The sequence below is a fragment of the Jaculus jaculus genome, chromosome 12 (genome assembly GCF_020740685.1).
Source record: "Jaculus jaculus isolate mJacJac1 chromosome 12, mJacJac1.mat.Y.cur, whole genome shotgun sequence".
Lineage (NCBI taxonomy): Eukaryota > Metazoa > Chordata > Mammalia > Rodentia > Dipodidae > Jaculus > Jaculus jaculus.
The window spans coordinates 34,874,833-34,881,303 of NC_059113.1; positions in this window are offsets into that span (position 1 = coordinate 34,874,833).

A 6,471-nucleotide genomic window follows, 5' to 3' on the forward strand; every position below is an offset into this window, starting at 1 on the left:
AAGAGCACATAAAGATCAGATACCACAATCAAGATGGGCTTCATTCCACAGATGCAGAGATGGCTCAGACTACATAAATCAATACATGACATAAGTAGACTCAAGGGCAGAAATCACATGATCATCTCAATTGAAGCAGAAAAGGCCTCTGACAAAATCCATCATCCTTTCATGGTAAAAGTTTTAGAGAAGCTGAGGATGGAAGGAATACTTTTCAATGTAATGAAGGCTATTTATGACAAACCTATAGCTAATATCATACTAAATGGAGAAAAGCCCAATAAGTATTCCCACTAAGCTAAGGAATAAGACAAGGATGTTCACTCTTTTTATTCTTATTCAATACAGCACTTGAAGTTTTAGCTAGAGCAATATGATAAGAAAATTAAATAAAAAGGGATATAAATAGGAAAGGATAAAGTTAATCCTTTTGATCTAATCTGATATGATCTGATATGATCCTATATATAAAGGACATTAAAGTCCCCACCAGAAAACTCCCAGTAGGATAAAAACATCAACATACAAAAAGCAGTAGTTTTTAATAAGCCAATAACAAACAAATGGAGAAAGAAATCCTGGAAACAATCCCATTCACAGTACCCTGAAAAAAGTACCTTGTAATTCACTTAACCAAGAAATCCAAAAACCTCCACAACTAAAACTTTAAAACACTGAAGAAGGAAACTGAAGAAGACTTTAGAAGGTGCAAACACTTTCAATATTCATGGATTGGAAGAATTCATAGTGTGAAAATGGCCATTCTATTGAAAGCAATCAAATTCAACATAATCCCAGTCAAAATTCTAGCACCATTTTTCACAAAAATAAAAAAAAAGCAATCCTAGAATTCATATGGAGGCACAAAAATCCCGGATAGCCAAAATAATCTTCAGCAAAAAGTAGAATGCTGGAGGTAGCATTATAACTGATTTCAAGTTATATGACAGGGCCATAGTAATCAAAATAGCATAGTGCAGACATAAGAAAGACATGAAGACCAGTGGGCTAGAATAGAGGATCCAGACATTAACCCATGCAACTACAGCCAGCATATTTTTGAAAGACTTAAAAAATATACATTGGGTAAACATCTTCAATAAGTGGTGCTGGGAAAAGGGTATATCCACAATAGAAGAATAAAGCTAGACCCTTAACTCTTACCCTGTGTAAAAATCAGCTTCAAATGGATGAAAGACATTAATGCATAATCTAAAACTATGAAACTGCAAAGGGACAATTAGGGAGTGTATTATAATATGAAGTCAGAGATAGGGATTTTTCTGAATAAGACTTCAGTCACTTGGGAAATAGATTGGGACCATATGAAACTAAAAAGCTTTTGATAGCACAGGAAACTGCTAGTTGAGCCATGGTAAAACTGACAGAATGGGAGATAATTTTTGTCCCTCAACTGATGAGTAGATAATGAAGATGTGGCACATTTATACAATGGAGTACTACTCAGCAGTAAAGAAAAATGAAGTTACAAAATTTGCAGGAAAATGGATGGATCTGGAAAGGATTATACTAAGTAAGGTAACCCATGCCCAGAAATCCAAGTGTTGCATGTTCTCTCTCATATGTGGATCCTAGCTACAGATGACTGGGCTTCTGTGTGAGAAGGAAAAACAAAAACAAAAACAAAAAACTCAGTAGCAGAGGCCAGTATGCTAGAAAAGAGATATAAAGGGAAGAGAAAGGCAGGGAGGGGGTACTTAATAGGATAGTATTGTATATATGTAAGTAGAAGGATAGGTTAATGAGGATGAAAAGGCCCAAAATGAGGTCAGGGGAAGAGATTGAGTAAAGGAAAGGTGGAGGGAGGGCTAATCAAAATCTAAGAGAATATAAATAAATCATATGAAATCCTACTTTTTTGGACAATGGTATACTCAGGAGCCATAGATTGTTGCTAGAAAATTTTTAGTGCCAAGGATGGGATACCTTCCAGTGAGTTGTTGGCCAGGGTAATCCCTGATGACCCCAAAACATTACAGGCCATTGCCAAGGCCCTTGGTTTCCTACCAGGAATAGATAGTAAGATCCTATTGCTGAAGACACCACATACTTGGACTGCAAGGCCACTGAGAAATCCTGTTGGAACTGAGCTGATAACCTCCTCCATGTAGACGAGCTAACAGAAAGCTGGAAGAAGCCATTCTGCATGCAGTTCAATGGGAGAAAGAGAAATCACCAGTGAAGATACCGAACAGTGGACACTGCAAGACTTATAATTGGCCAGTAGGCCAAATGAGCCAGGGGTGCAATAGTGGCACATCTGTCATGGTGGAAACCAACTGCCCTCCAATTGGACTGGAGGACTGCTCCATGGGAGGGAATATATCCCTGATACTGAAAACTTAAAACAGGGGTAGTCATGAGCCCTAGGGGTGTAACATCTGCTGATGTCTGTATAAATGTGTATACCATGCTTATCAAACTGCCCAGTAAGCACCTCTCTTAATATTTATACCCTTATATTAATGCTACTCTCACTTTGGGTAGAGAATCTTCTCTTTTCAGATGGCAGTGACCTTGGGATGACTCAGAAGGTATCATAGTGCTGGAAAGAAGTGACTGGAGTACTGAGTAACAACTTGATCACACCTTTCAAGGCTCAGGATCTAATGCAGAAGAGGTGGCGGAAAGAATGTAAGAGCCAAAGGAAGGGTAGGACTCCTTACAACATGCTCCCCCCAGACATAAAATGGCCTGGATATCCATGACCTCATAGTGCCTGACACTACCTACACAAGACCTTCATAAGAGGAGGAAAAGATGATGACATCAAAATAAAAGAGAGACTGATTGAGGTGGGGAGGGGATATGATGGAGAATTGAATTTCAAAGGGGAAAGTGGGGAGAGGGAGGGTATTACCATGGAATATTTTTTATAATAATGGAATGTTAATAAAAATTGAGAAAAAAAGAGTGCAGAGCACTACATCATCTACCTGCAGGCCTCATTGATTGTTACATCATTTTCCCTTTAAAATACATATATTGTTCCATATTAACACTTAAAATTGGGGGACAAGCCTATAGTTTATTGTGCATTCAATGAACAGGATTTCTGTTCTTGAGAAGTTTTGGTTAAAGGTACATCATTTTAGAGCCAGGTGAGAGCTAAGGAAACAAGGTGATGACCCTTTACTTCTGCCAAGCATGTTGCTTATTTTGTCCTTAGAGTTAGTTACCTGATGGCTTCGTGGCTCTCAGTCTTCTGAGGCCGGGCACTGGAGCTTTCCATGGAATAGAGGAGAGACATCAACTCCCAGCTGGGCACTGCCCAAAGAAGGCTTCAGTCACCATGATTTGTCCACAGAGCATGCTAGAAATGCCCGGATAGCCACAGCTTAGAAGAGTGGGAAATTTTAGGGCTATGGGAGATGGACAAAAATGTTGTAAGAGCAAAGCAAACCAGGAGGAGGTGTGCCTACAAAGTCAGTATGACGCCTGCTCAGCACTGCCCTCTCCTGGGCTCCCTCCCTGGTATTTCCTTCTGAAAGGGCTTAAGAACTTGAACTTATAGAGCCTCAACTTATTCCAGATCACACCTTCCAAGGCTCAGGGTCTAATGCAGAAGAGGTGGCGGAAAGAATGTAAGAGCCAAAGGAAGGGTAGGACTCCATACAACATGCTCCCTCCAGACAGAAAATGGCCTGGATATCCATGGCCTCACATTGCCTGACACTACCTAACAAGACCATTATAAGAGGAGGAAAAGATGATGACATCAAAATAAAAGAGAGACTGATTGAGATGGGGAGGGGGTATGATGGAGAGTGGAGTTTCCAAGGGGAAAGTGGGGAGAGGGAGGGTATTACCATGGAGTAATTTTTATAATTATGTAAGTTGTTAATAAAAAGTTGGAAGAAAAAAAAGAATTAAGAGGTAGAATATACAAAGAACTAAAAAAAAAAAACCTAAACATCAAAAACAAACAAACAAACAAACAACAACCCAATCAAGGAAGAAATACGAGTGGCTGATAAAAAAAAACAAAAAAAAAAAAAAACAAAAAAAAAACTATTCTATTAAACTATTAGCCATCACGGAAATTTGAATTAAAACCAATCTGAGATAGGGTCTCACTCCCGTCAGAATGGCCTACATCAAAAGAAAAGCAGCAAATGCTAGCCAGGCTATGGGGAATGAACCACCCTTATCTGCTATTGGTGGGAATGCAAGTCGGTGCAGCCATTATGAAAATCACTGTGGAGTTTCTTCAAAAAGCTAAAAATAAATCTACCATATAATATAGGTACAAAGCTTCTAGGTAATACTTGCTTAGCCATGTTTATTACTGTTCTGTTAAATAGGTAGGACATGAGGTAGCCTAGATGTCTATCAACCCATGAATATGTGGCGACATAGCACATATCCACAGTGGTGTTTTATTCAGTGATACATAAAAATGAAATTATGAAATTTGCAGGCAAGTGGATGGAACTGGGAAAGATCACACTGAGTGAGGTAATCCCGGCTCAGAAACAGAATCACTGAGCTGCATGTGGATACTAGCTTCAGATTTCTAGATTAGTGGGTATAGGTCAGAATGCTTCTCTGCAGAGAACAGGAAGCTAGAAAGAGGTCCTGTGGATGTAGGAGAAGTATTACGCAGGGGGATTGTAGAACACATGGCATACTAACGTGGGGAAGGCATGGGAACAGTTGGAAGGAAAGACTTAAGCAGGGTAGGGAGTGGCGGACGAGGGAGAGATGGAGGAGAAGGCTGAACCAAAACTAAGGACTTGCGAATAAAAAAGAATCATTGGTATGACAACTTGAAATATAAATTTAAAAATAGCATTCTAACAAGGATCTCCTATCTGCATGAATAGAGCTGCTGCTCGAATCCACAGGAACATAATTAAAACTCTTAATGACAGGGTTGAGATACTTCCCAATGAGTTGCTGGTCAGGGAGGTCTCATGGGTCCCGAAAACAGTATTGGCTGTTGCCATTGCTCTTAGCTGCTCCACCAAAACTAGATGGTAAGACCATATTCCTGAAGACATCACAGACTTTGGTTGCAGGGTATAAATGAAGCTGGAACTGAGCTGGAAGGTTGTTCCCTGCTGGTAAGCTTTTATTTTTCATGCCATAGATGCTATGCAAGCTGCATTCAGAAATGATTTGTAAGGCACACTTGGCCCACTGATGCACAAGGGGCAGAAGCACTGCAGGAGTAACCAGCTGCTTTCTAATTGGATTTGACGCCCATGTCACAGGAGTACTTAGGCACTGGAGAGGGCAATACTATGGCTATGCCAATTGGACAGCACATTAAGCTGCCTTCTAAGGACCTATGTTTGTTCCCATAGATTGGTACTGCTCACAGCCTTGAGCACAGGAATCTCTTTATGTAGAGGGTAGAGGTAAGTACAGAGATGCATAGGTGGCAAAATTACCAAGAGTACATGACTAGTTAGTACTCGGTCCTTAACATCTAAGCCATATCCTCCAAGGCTCAGGAATGTTGTGGAAGAGGTGGGTGGAAAGAATGTAAGAGCCGGAGGATGGGAAGTGGGGCTGTGGAAAGCTGCCTTCTGGATTGGTCAAGTCCAGCACATTCAAGAACATGCAGCAGATATGGTTTCCTGCACATGACTGAGCCTTCCTATATTTCATCATAGATGAGAGAGCGGTACATGAGACCCCCACCCTTCTGAGAGTGAATAGTGAACTGATGATTGCTGGGAAAGGGGACATCACATCCCTCAGTGTAGCCATGGGAAGACTGTTCGTTATCCAGTAAGTAACCTCCACCCATAATTATGCAAGTGACCTGAATGTAAATCAGTGGGTCAAAAACAAACTAGAGATCAGGCCTTTAATTCCAGCACTCTGGAGGCAGAGGTAGAAGGACGGCTGTGAGTTCAAGGACAGTCTGAGACTGCGAAGTGAGTTCCAGATCAGCCTGAACTAGAATGAAACCCTACCTTGAAAAACCAACAAACCAACCAAACAACAACAACAACAACAAACAGATGTAGAAGTAGAGGGGAAATGGAAAGAAGGGTTTTAGTGAGAAGGGAGGGGTAAAAAGGAGAGGGTAAGTAGGGATAGTGAGATCAAAATGCATTGTTTACATGCATGAAAATGTAATAAAAACAAATAAATTTAACCAAGAAACTCACAAATGATAGATCTATATAAAAGCCAAAAAATTTTGTGCTTAAAAAAATCTTTAGCTGGAGAGATAGCTAAGTGGTTAAAGGTACTTGCTTGCAAAGCCTAATGGCCCAGGTTTGATTGCTCAATAGTGATATAAAGCCAGATGTACAAAGTGGTGCATGCATCTAGGGTTCGTTCTTAGTGGCAATAGGCCCTGGCATGCTTTCTCTCTCTCTCTTTCCCTGCAAATAAATAATACATTTTCAAGAATCTATATATATACAGTTATATTATACCTGTATATATTACATATATGCTACATGTGTTTATGTTTTTATATTATTTTCA